Source organism: Crocuta crocuta, unplaced genomic scaffold (genome assembly GCF_008692635.1).
Source record: "Crocuta crocuta isolate KB4526 unplaced genomic scaffold, BGI_CrCroc_1.0 scaffold67, whole genome shotgun sequence".
NCBI lineage: Eukaryota > Metazoa > Chordata > Mammalia > Carnivora > Hyaenidae > Crocuta > Crocuta crocuta.
This window is the reverse complement of record NW_027531896.1, coordinates 3,529,581-3,542,276: the sequence shown is the minus strand read 5'-3', so window position 1 is coordinate 3,542,276 and position 12,696 is coordinate 3,529,581. Positions and strand designations below refer to the sequence as shown.

The 12,696-nt window shown below is 46.2% G+C and overlaps 1 protein-coding gene across 1 annotated transcript in view; it reads right to left on the bottom strand.

Annotated features, from left to right (window-relative positions):
* KCNG3 (potassium voltage-gated channel modifier subfamily G member 3) overlaps nucleotides 1–12,696 on the bottom strand; it is a 101,818-nt gene that overhangs the window by 4,118 nt on the left and 85,004 nt on the right. The window lies entirely within an intron of this gene.

The window sequence follows — 12,696 nt, the reverse complement described above, 5'->3', positions numbered from 1 at the left end:
GAAGCGGGTGGGGGGGGGGGTGGGGGGGGTGGGGGCAGTTATACATCTGGGAAAGGTGTCTAATGGAAGGCAGTTCTCCCCCTTGAAAGAAAGGGGACTGGAGAGAGTATGACATGACATTCCCAAAATCACAGCTAAGAAACTCGGAAAGCCCAAGTCAAGCACCACTTGCTCTGGGCCTGTAACCCCCAGCCACAACCCTGCCCTCCACTGACTCTGACCTAGGAGAAGAAATTTGCCAAAGCACCAATCCAAACAACCCAAAGATTTCCAGCAAGAGACTTACGTGGAAGCCAGGCTTTCTAACATTGAGGAGAGCAGGAGAAGATGTGGCTTTCAGCACACGATTGCGTGATCATCACACATCTCATTCAACTCCCAACTCAAGGGTACCCTGTTCTCTTTCCTCGCACCTACTCTTTTCTATCCTAACAGTCCACGGATCCATAGTGGACAACAACTGCTTCTCTATTCATATAAATCATGGTAAAGGTAAAACTCAAATCAAGGTGTTTGTGTTTTCTCTCCCCGAGCAGAAGCGAGCGCTCTGCGAACACACAACCGTAGCCTTGCTTGGGCACAGATTGTCAGCAACACAGAGCCTGTAAATCTGCCCAGGCAGTTCTGTTCTTGAGTCATTAAGAACAACTGAGTGGGTGGAACGAGAACATGAAATTGCTGTGTGCACTCATGTTTTGTTTATGGAGCAATCATTTCTAGATGTGTTTTCTTTTTTTTTATGAAGAATCTTTTCTATGTTTGCCTTTTAACACCCCACCTTCCTTCCTGTCCCCAGCTCTCCCACACCCACTAAAAAGAAACATTGAGAGCATTACAAAAATCTCCATGATTTTAAGAATAGATTACATTAAGTGTCTCTCTACACCAATTCCTTTTACTTAAACAAAACAAATGACTAATATGAATAACACAGGTAACAACTGAATTTGAACACAGTATATAGCTTAAAAACCTCGTAACAACTGCTACCAAATCATGAAAAGCACCTTCCTTGTTCCATCATATGCCACGAGAACCTTGTTGACCCAGTGAATGGAAAGTTCTGTGATGCTAAGTCTCATCAGGGTTTAATTAGTGGTTTATGCACCTGCCACAGGCTTTTTCACTTAACTTCACTGTCCCTCACTTACTTTACAAAATGGGGATAATATCTACTCTGTGAAGACTGAGTGCCTAGAATATAGTAAGCACTCATGAAACTGTAGCCGCTATTTCCACTGCTAATAGTTTGCGGCAGCAACTGGCCAGACGGGATGGCTTTTTTTTTTTTTAATTTTTATTTATTTTTGAGAGAGAGAGAGACAGCATGAGCAGGGGAGGGTCAGAGAGAGAGGGAGACACAGAATCTGAAGCAGGCTCCAGGCTCTGAACTAGCTGTCAGCACAGAGCCTGATGCTGGGCTTGAACCCACGAACTGTGAGATCATGACCTGAGCCGAAGTCAGACGCTTAACCGACTGAGCCACCCAGGTGCCCCCAGACGGGATGGCTTTTGCCAGATCCTATTAACCCTTTTCTCTGATACACCCGTCCCCCAGCCTTGGCCGGAGCAGCGTCCAACCCAAGGGGGGCGCCCCAGACTTACCATGGTGATCACCTCAGTTAGTGCCCAGTCTTCTTGGACCTCTGGCAGTTACGGTTCATCTCTAGACTGACCTGCCCGGCTGCTGCCTCCACTCCTCCCACGCCCCCCACCATTGGAGGGGCATGTGTGTGTTTGTTGAGCTCTGGTGCTGTGTTTACCATCTGGGTGGATCTCACTTCATCATTTTTCCCCTTGTTGTTTTTGGCTTCTTGGCATTGTCCTGCCTGGCACACACACCCCAGCCATGTTCTCCTCACAGCACCATCCCCTTGTTTTCAGGAGCCGGCCTGCTGCTAGAGGCAGAGTGGTGACATCAGGTGCTTTAGACGAGAGAGCGATTGCATTAAATCCTCTCTCGGGGAAATGAGTTTGTTTTTTAAAAAAATATTCCACGGAACGGATCTAATAACTTGGTTCTGTAATCATTTCCCCTCTGCCTCCTCTAATTGCAAGGATTTTTTTTTTTTTTCCAGAACCAATGGAGTATTACTGCTTTTCAATAGGCTGGTGAGACTGCATTTGCAGAGGGTTTTCCTTCACAGGAGGGCCTTTCAGACTTTACCCACGACACAGACAGGTACAGAGAAGCCTCCCCTATAGGAACTGCAGGTAGCAATTCCAGGGCCAGTCCCAGAGAAGGTCTAGGAGGCCTCTGGGGTGCCCCGGGCCCCCAAATCATTCCCTCCCTGGGAGGGCTTGATGAGGCTCCACACAGATACCTGTCTTTGGTTCCAGAAGCCTGTCCAGCCAATAACATTTCGTGTCCAGGACAAGGTTTCACGGCAAGGATGCTAACCAGGCCAGGAGCCCGACTTCCTGCAAGCTCTGGGAGGGCTGCGGGATGATCAAATTCGAGAACTGAAAGCGGTGGCCACAGGCTTTTCCAAGAGAGCTGTATTGCTGCCAGTCAAACAGCACTTAATTTCCGGTGGGTTGTAAAAGTGCCATTTATCCTGCAGGCTTCGGGGCAGGCGGCACGCTAGGATTCTAAGTTAAATGATGCAAGAACAACTGCTCTCGGTAAGGATTCTGTGCTTCAGAATTAAAAACGAGGCAAAAAAGCCCAAACCTGCTTTTACTCCGATGGCAAATACTGTAGTGAAGAAATCACCTTCCATTAAATTCTCTTGATAGAGTCGCTGTAACCTGAGTTGATGGCCACCACCGGGGGCCCACAGCCATTTAGTGGCACCTGTAGGCACAAAGGGAGTTTTGTCCCTATGGCCTCAGGCCACGTTTTCGCCACATTGACACTGTCCCACCAATAAGAGGAAGGTGCCCAGGGGAAATGGGTGGAGTCAGGCCTGTTAGGATCTGAGGTGGCCAGAGAGGCGGTTGGAAAGGGGACAGCAGCAGTGGCCCTGACACAGCCAGGCAGTTGGCTGAGGATGCTGGTCTGCTGCCATCAAACGTTTACAACCCTCTCCTGGGTTTGCGGACCTATGATTTAGAAAATTATGGAGAACTTTTCATTTCTAAGGAGGGCCACATAAGAAACAACCTCAGGGAGCCATGTATCTGGAGCAGAGTCAGTAGGGTCTGTGTNGAGGGGAACTACTAAATGTTTCAGTGACTTGTTAATTAAATTACGTATAGGATGCAAAAATGCTGTTTCATAAATACTACCCCAAAATGCACAGTTAGCTTTGATAATAAACGTAGATTAGCAGTACAATAGAACATTCTGTGGGGAGGGTAATATTCTAGGTCCGTGCCAGCCAAGTGTGGCTGTCGATCCCTTGAAATGTGGCTGGCAGAGCTGAAGAATTTAATTTGTAACTTTACATTATTTCAATATTTCTTTAGATAACATACAGCTGATGGCTACGGTATTGGACAGCTCAGATTTAAGGGGATCAAAGTGGAAAAGAGAGCGGTGCCTGGGTGGCTGAGTCAGCTAAACGTCTGACTTCTGCTCAGGTCACGATCTCATGGTTCATGAGTTCAAGCCCCGCGTCGGGCTCTGTGCTGACAGCTCAGAGCCTGGAGCCTGCTTCAGATTCTGCGTCTTCCTCTCTCTCTGTCCCTTCCACCCCACCTCAAAAATAAATAAACATTTTTAAAAAAGTGGCAAAGAGAAAGGAGACACTTCCTGTTTGTCCAAATCCCAAAAGTAGGAACTCCCACTCATTTGCTAATGAATTCAGGCCACAGGAGTAAAAATAATAATAATTTCAGTTTCGATCCAAAGTGCTTTAATGCCAGTCTAAATGTTGAACCATAGTAGCTTCTTTTTTTCACAATTTCTCCAGGGAAAAAATACTATTTTATGCTTCTGGGAAATGGAAGTGTCATTCTCAGTATGGGTAGGCTTCTCCTGTCAGGTTATGATTTTTACAGCCAGAAGTATAAACAAGTTCTTCTATTGCTAATGACAGGTGAGGCTTCCCAGCCTGATGCAGACAACCACTTCATCCAATAATTCAGTGAGTTTCAACATTTCTGCTTGTGAAGTGGCAGCTTGCTCCTATGAGAAATGTTTCACGAGCTGATTGTGCAGCTCATGTCAGTGGATCTGAGTGCCCTTCTTGGGCCTAGGTGAGTCCCCTAAAAAGTGGCCTCTGCCCACAGAAAACAGGTACCAGGGAAGGGGCAGTACACGGACCTCCCTGTTCCCCATCCAAGCCCAAGACCCCAGCAGGCCCTGTGGAGCAGGACTTGAAGCCCTGACCTCACTTCCTGCAAGGGACAAAGGTCAAGCAGAGGGGGCATGAATAAGGTGGAACATAGGCCTCTTGAGCAGGGCAGGCTGAGAAGCAGGGAAGAGAGGGGTCAGATTCTTCTGGTTAAAAACAAAAAACTAGGGACGCCTGGGTGGCTCAGCCGGTTAAGCCTCTGACTCCTGATTTCTGCTCAGGTCATGATCTCATGGTTCTCGAGTTTGAGCCCTGCGTCGGGCTCTGCACTTATGGTGGGGAGCCTACTTGGGATTCTTTCTCTCTCCCTGTTTCCCTCTGCTCTTCCCCTACTCATGCTCTCTCTCTCTCAAAATAAATAAATTAATTAAAACAACACAAAAAAAACTAAAAGATCCAGGAAGCCAGCAGCTCGGAGTCCGGTATCTGAGCCAGACAACAATACACTTGTTAAAATCCCTGAAGGGCAAGCATCACACAGCAACACCTTCTGATCTCAGAGCTCTGACTGGTCTTGTGAAAAGCAGCAGGGCCCCTAAGCGGTGGCGTGTCCCCTCAGCAGCCGGGAGGGGCGTGGGGTGTCCCAGCCGGCTGGTGGGTGTGAACACAGGCACGCCGGTACAGGAGGTACAGGCCTGCTTAATTGATACAGTCTCCTAATGAACGGGATAAACACCATTTGGGGCCATTTGCTGTGAAATGGACTGGGGCGTATAAGAAGCCGGCCTTGTACGAGCAGAAAACAGACACGTCGGCAGAAAATAATGTGCTGGAAAAGTTTTAAATTAAAGACGTGCCGTTCTGAGTGTGCAGAGGCGTTAATGCTTATGTAATTAATCATTTCATATTTAAAGATTGGGATTTTTTTCCCCTTTTAATTAATTAGCCAATAGACTCATTATACTACATTTTTCATGTCAAAAAGGCAGTAGATTCTAAGAGAAGGGAGGGAGGCCACAGGGGAGAAGTGACAGCCGTGGTGATAGAGTGTGCTGTGAAAAGGACAGGGAACCTCTGTTATCTCTGCCTAAAAATTCCCTTTGAAGGGCGCAGGAAGGCAGAACTGGTCCAAATGCATGGGACTTATCTACGTCCCATGAATGCAAGACTTCATCGGTGCTCACCATTTCAGAACCTGCATTTAGCCCCTTACCGAGAGCTGCGGCCTGCTTGGTCCATGCATTTGTCTTTTACTAGAAAGAGGGTACAGCATGAGGCCAAAGATTGGGCTCTGAAGCCAACCACCCTGAGTTCCAGACCTGGCTACTCCTTCTCAGCTGGGGACTTTGGCCACGTTGCCTGAACTTCTTCATGCCTCGGTTTCCTGCTCTGCACAATGTAAATAAAAATAGTACCTGCCTTTAGGGTGGTTGAGGGAAGGAAATAAAATAATGCATAAAAACTGTTTACTAGGTGCCTGGCACATACTGAAGACTTAGAAACAGTAGGCTTTATTACTAGAAGAACACACTTCTTTGTGGCATAGAACACCACCCTTGACTCCTTCACAAAACCATTTTGTGTGTGGCGGGGGGGATAAAATATACAGAACATAAAATTTAGGGGTGCCTGGGTGGCTCAGTTTGTTGAGCATCTGACTCTTGATTTCGGCTCAGGTCATGATCTCACAGTTCGTGAGCTTGAGCCCCACCTTGCCTCAGGCTCTGTGCTGCCAGTGGGGAGCCTGCTTGGGATTCTCTCTCTCCCTGTTTCTCTGCCCCTCCCCTGCTCATTCTCTCTCTTTTTCTCTCTCTCCCTCAAAATAAATAAACTTAAAACAAATAAAAATTTAAATTAAAAAAACCAGAAAATTTACTGTTTTAACTTTTTTTTTAATTTTTTTAATGTTTTATTTATTTCTAGGAGAGAGAGAGAGAGAGAGAGAGACAGCGTGAGCAGGGGAGGGTCAGAGAGAGAGAGTCACAGACTCTGAAACAGGCTCCAGGCTCTGAGCTGGCAGTCAGCACACAGCCCGACGCGGGGCTCGAACCCACAAACCGCGAGATCATGACCTGAGCGAAAGTCGGACGCTTAACCGACTAAGCCACCCGGGCGCCCCCTGTTTTAACTATTTTTAAGTGCACAGTTCTGTGGCATTAAGTACTTACATTGTTGTGCAGACATCACTACCATCCATCTCCAGGACTTTTCATCTTTGCCAGCTGAAATTCTGTAGTCATTAAACACGAACTCTCTATTCCCCCAACCCACCCACTGCCCCGGCCCTTGGAGCCACCATTTTACTTTCTGTTTCTGAATTTGATAACTCCAGGAACCTCATATAAGAGGCATTATACAATACTTGTCCTTTGCGATTGGTTTAATTTACTTAGCATTATGTCTTCAAGGCTCATCCATGTTGTAACATGTGTGAAAATGCCCTCCCTTTTTAAGGCTGAATAATATTCCATCACATGTACATACCAGATTTAGTTTATCCATTCATTGCTCAATGGACACAGGTTGCTTGTATCTTATTCTCTGTGAATAATGCTGCTGTGAACATGACGTACAAATACCTGTTTGAGTTCCTGCTTTCACTTCCCTGGGGTCTAAACCCAAAAGTGGAATTGCTGGGTCACATGTAATTCTGTTTCATATTTTGACAAATCATCATACCACTTTTCACAGTGACTGCACTGTTTTACATTCCCACCAGCAAGGTACAAGGTTTCAATTTCTCCACATTCTCATCAGCACTTGTTACTTTTGGGCTTTTTTCTTTTTAATGTTTATTTATTTTTGAGAGAGAGAGGGAAAGAGACAGAGCATGAGCAGGGGAGGAGCAGAGAGAGAGGGAGACACAGAATTTGAAGCAGGTTCCAGGCTCTGAGTTGTCAGTGCAGAGCCCGACGCAGGGCTAGAACTCAAAAATGTGAGATCATGACCTGAGCCCATGTTGGACGCTTAACCTACTGAGCCACCCAGGTGTCTCAAAAACATTTTTTTAAAAAACATCCTTGGTAACATTTGCAATTATCTTTATGTTCATAAGTTAATAGATTCAAGGAATACAGACCAAGAGATGCAAAGCATAAAAGTTTACAGGGAAACCTTTCTGCTGCTCTGTTGCATCCTATCTGGCAAAGGCATAGTAGATGTAGCTCTTGACTATGTGTCTGCCTCTCTGTTCAGCAACGCCAGCACCTGCCCTGGGGTTTGCTAGGAAGCTAAAGGGAAGTCCACAGGAGTGTAAGATCTACACATCTGCTTTTGAGATATTTGCAGTCTGTTGATGCTTACACATGACACGGTGAGGGTACCACAGAGGGCTTCGCAAAAGTGCAAAATTGTGCCTGTGGATGTGATCTTGGTGCTTTTGAGATAAGATTGCCCAGAACCTGGGAGTTTGGGAACCTCTCTGGGGAGGAACGACAGGAGTAGTGGTTGGATACTGAGCCGACCTTGAAGTAAAAGGACAATTCAACAGGTGTGATGGGGAGGAAGGCAGGCAGCACTCTCGGTCCTGGGGACAGCAGGGTTCCAGGCCCTAAGGCAAAGTGAGCCAGGGCTGTGAGGTGGGACAAGGACTCTGTCCGAAGTTCAGCAAGACCCAAATATGCTAATGTTTGAACTTCCAAAATAATACATGTTCATTACAGAAAGTATAGCTAAAATATAATATAGATAAATATAGATGGATACTTTACCAAAATAAAATGTTATACTGTTCTAGAACTTTCTATTTTTTCAACGATGCCCCTATGTCATCATAGCCTCTCTTTACATACACACACATGCAGGTGTGAGTGCATGCACATACTCTTCCTTCCCAACACACCCCATTTGCATGAATGTGACATAATTTATTTAAAAATTTTTTCTTAATGTTTATTTCTTTTTTTTTAACTTTTTTTTTTTGTTTTATTTATTTCTAGGAGAGAGAGAGAGACAGACAGCGTGAGCAGGGGAGGGTCAGAGAGAGAGGGAGTCACAGACTCCGAAACAGGCTCCAGGCTCTGAGCTGGCAGTCAGCACAGAGCCCGACGTGGGGCTCGAACCCACGAACCGCGAGATCATGACCTAAGCGAAAGTTGGACGCTTAACCGACTAAGCCACCCAGGCGCCCCAATGTTTATTTATTTCTGAGAGAGAGACAAAGCATGAGCAGGGGAGGGGCAGAAAGAGAGAGGGAGGGACAGAATCTGAAGCACGTTCCAGCTTCCGAGCTGTCAGCACAGAGCCTGATGCGGGGCTCAAACCCACAGACCTCGAGATCATGACCTGAGCTGAAGTTGGACGCTTAACCGACTGAGCCACCCAGGTGCCCCTGACATAGTTTATTTTTATAGGCCCCTATTGATGAGCAACTCTGGGTTGATGAGGGTATGCATCCAAATTTTGTTAGGTATTGTTGACTTACCTTACAGAAAGGCTGCAGCCATTCCTTCAGCCCCTCTACCCCGCGGTGTGTGGGAAGAGTACAGGCTGGCATGTGGGGCCTCAGTCCCACTCCCGCCTCATGGCTACACCACCTGCTTAACGTCACTGAGCCTCACTCCCTATCAGGAACGAGGAAGACAGAACCGGCAGCAAAGGTCGCTGTGGGTGCTACACCAGGGAATCCCTCTCAAAGTGCCTGGGATGACATAGGCACCCATAAAGTCAGCTGCCTTTATGATCTTTCACATTTAATTTTTGCCTAATTTGATAGGCAAAAATGTTATTCTGTTGTTCAAATTTGTTCTTAAGCCACAAAGATGATTATGCCAATTTCCTCACAGACTTCCTGGCTTCTCAGTGATGTATTCATTCGGCCAGTGGATTGTGAAAGTCATGCACCAATCTAGTCCCAGCACTCTGCCGGGAGCACTGGGGTCTCCTACAGCAGGCAGTGCCTTTTCCCCAGGGCTGATGCTGGAAGAACCAGAATTTGCCACAGCTCTGGGGGCCCTTACTTACCATCCAGACCTCCCTTTCTTCATCCTCAGGACTGTCCTGTGGCTGGGCTTAGAGGACCAGGACACTGGAGGTAGTTGAGGATAGGGAGGGCTCAGTTTTCCGAGGGGTTGGGAACCTGACCCCTTCTGGTGGGTCCCAGAAGGCCTGCACACCCAGACCTACCCTCGATGGGGCCACTCCCCAATTCAGCTACTGGTGGGGTGACGAGGTTTAACAGATAGTAATATGAAATACACTGTTAAATTTGAAATTCAGATAAATAACAAATAATTTTCCAGTGTAAGTATATCTCAAATATTGCATGGGACATACTTACACAAAAACATATTTAAAATTGTATTAAAAAATTATTCATTGTTGGTGTGCCTGGGTGGCTCAATCAGTTGAGCGTCCAACTTTGGCTCAGGTCATGATCTCACGGGTTTGTGAGTTCAAGGCCTGCATCAAGCTCACTGCTGTCAATGCAGGGCCAGCTTCAGATCCTCTGTCTTCCTCTCTCTGCCCCTCCCCAACTTGCACTCAGTCTCAAAAATAAATAAAACATTAAAAAAAGAAAGAAAGAAAGAAAGAAAGAAAGAAAGAAAGAAAGAAAGAAAGAAAGAAAGAAAGAAAGAAAGTAAGTCATGGGGTGCCTGGGTGGCTCAGTCAGTTAAGTGTCCGACTTTGGCTCAGGTCATGATCTCTTGGTTCATGAGTTCGAGCCCCATATCAGGCTCTGTGCTGACAGCTCAGAGACTGGAGCTTGCTTCAGACTCGGTTTCCCTCTCCCTCTGCCCCTCCCCCACTCATGCTCTGTCTATATGTCTGTCTCTCCCTCTCTTGAAAATGAATGAATGTTAAAAAAAAGAAAAAGAAGAAAAAGAAAGTCCTTTAAAAAACTATGTTTATCAGAAATTCAAATTTAACTGGGTATCTTATATTTTATCTGGTGACAGTTAACCTACTGCATTGGTTTCCTATTAGTGCTATAGCAAATTACGATATATTTAGTGGCTTAAAGCAATACAGATTTACTCATATTCTGGGGGCCAGAAGTCCAAATCAGTTCTGCGGGACTAACATCATGCTCTTGGCAGTGCTGGTTCCTTTTCCAGATTCTCAAGGATGCCTTCATTCTTTGGCTCACGGCCCCTTCCTCTGTCTTAAAAGGTAGCAGTGTAAAAGCTTTAAATCTTTCCCTCTCTGAGTCTGACATTTCTACTTCCCTCTTATAAGGACTCTTGTGATTACAGTGGGCCCACGTGGATAATCCAGGTTAATCTCCCCTTCTCAAACTGTGTGATTTAATAATTTCTGCGGTCTCTTTTACCATGTAAAGCAATATATTCATAGGTTCTGGGGATCAGGAAGTGGACATATTTGAGATGCCTTTATTCAACCTATTATATCTGCCTGGAAACCAACAAACATTACACTGTTTGTATTGCATTCTAACTTCCTACCTCCAACTCTCTTCCCCAATGTCTATGATAGCACTTGGCATACTATACTGTACCTATTTCATAAATGTCTGCCTCTGTCTTTCTACTCCCCTTCTTTGAGGATAGACACAAGACCTATTCCTCTGATCTGCCCTGTGCTTGATACAATGATGATCGACACGTGTGCTTGAGCAAACGATGATTAAATATGTACATACTGAGCTATAAATTAAGGTGTGCCTCTACAATATACTTTTATTACCAAAATACACAAGAAAACGCGCTGGGTGGGAATGTGACTCCATGGGAAGAGAGATGGGCTCTGGACCAGACAGCTGAGCAGCAGAAAGAACAGAGAGATGAGGGCCAGGGAGGCTTGGGTAGGAGAGAAAAAAATGAGGCAGAAAGGCAGGAGTGCCCCAAGCCATGACCCTTCCCTGGCCCTGAATGCAGACAATGTAAACCCAGGAGGCGGTTATGAGTGCAGCAGGGCTTCCCAAGCACACCGCGAGGCAAGCACTTGGGTGCAAGCGTGTTATTCGAGAGATGGCCTTAGGGAGTAGAGAGAGAGTAATGAGAGGGCAGCCAGGGCGTGCTGATGCGCGCTGGGGGCATCCAGGGCTCTACTTCCTGAGGGCCCTCAGGTTACCACATGGGGGCGCCTGTGTGTTAAGTAGCCGACTTCGGCTCAACTAGTGATCTCTCGGTCCGTGGGTTCGAGCCCGAGGTGGGGCTCTGTGCTGACAGCTCAAAACCTGGAGCCTGCTTTGGATTCTGTGTCTCCCTCTCTCTCTGCCCCTCCCCCACTCACACTCTGTCTCCCCAAAATAAATAAACCTTAAAAATTTTTTTTAAAAATATATAAATTATTGCAGGGAATATACATTCTTGGCCCCTTAAGGTCCGCGTTGGACCCCTGGAGAACGACTAGTTTTCAGTCTCCAAGGCTGATTCACCCAGTCTGAGAGCTGTACAGAAAACATCCCACTGGCATTTCTGACTTTGGTCAACTAAATTCTCCTCTTTCTCCCACCCCCTGGCTGGGCCACAATCGCTATCAGTTACCACTTTCCAGCCTTGGTTCATCAGAGTCCATTTCTGATAAGTGTGTCTTCTCAAAGGAAAATAAATCTCGGTCATTATAAATTCATCGAGTTTCATTCTCACAGAATGAACTTTTTTCTTTTGTTTTCTTGCTGTAATTAATTTTATGTTTAAAAAACTTTTTTCAACGTTTATTCATTTTTGAGAGACACAGGCAGAGGGTGAGTGGGGGAGGGACAGAGAGAGGAGATGCAGAATCTGAAGCAGGCTCCTGACTCTGAGCTGTCAACACAGAGCCTGACGCAGGGCTCGAACTCACAAACTGTGAGATCATGACCTGAGCCGAAGTCGGACCCTATCTGACTGTTTTTGGACAGTGACTACCTTGTACTGGGACTGGTCTGTGTGAGTATCTGCATTCATTCCTCGGTTCCTAAGTGTGAGTCATGAAGAAAAACGCCATCAAACTAGTTGTCATAAGTGACAGGACCCTGCTGAGTATCAGGAACTCAAGTGAACTGCCAGGCTCTTTGGCAGTGGAATGCCACCCCTTTGGGGTTCATGATGACAAGACAGCTGCTCCCAGGTGCAAGTGAAGGATAACAACCCTCCCTGAGACACTCCCCTCCCCCTGGTTTGGTATCATGGATCACACACTGACCATCACAACCCAAAAGTATTGAAGTCACCCCTCCTGTCTAGTTCCTTGAAGAGAAACAGAATAGAACAGGTTTTGTTTTTGTTTTTTCACTTATTCATCCCACAAATTCTTGTTGAGTATCCATGATAGGCCAAGCACTGTGTGGAGTACTCAATCAGAGATGAAATGTGAACCAGGAGGAAAATGTGTGCTACCTGAGATGCTATCCCAGGTCAGCTCTGAAATAAAACAAAGAAGGGTGGGAAGCAAACAGAGAGAAAACGGGAGAGGAAACAAATCATCTCCATCCAGAGGAAACAACTAGCAAAACAGCCAACTGGTGACCACAGACCGATGGTGACAAAGTTTAGAAATGCATGGTATTGGGGCACCTGGGTGGCTCAGTCAGTTAAGCGTCTGATTTTGGCACAGGTCATAATCTCACGGT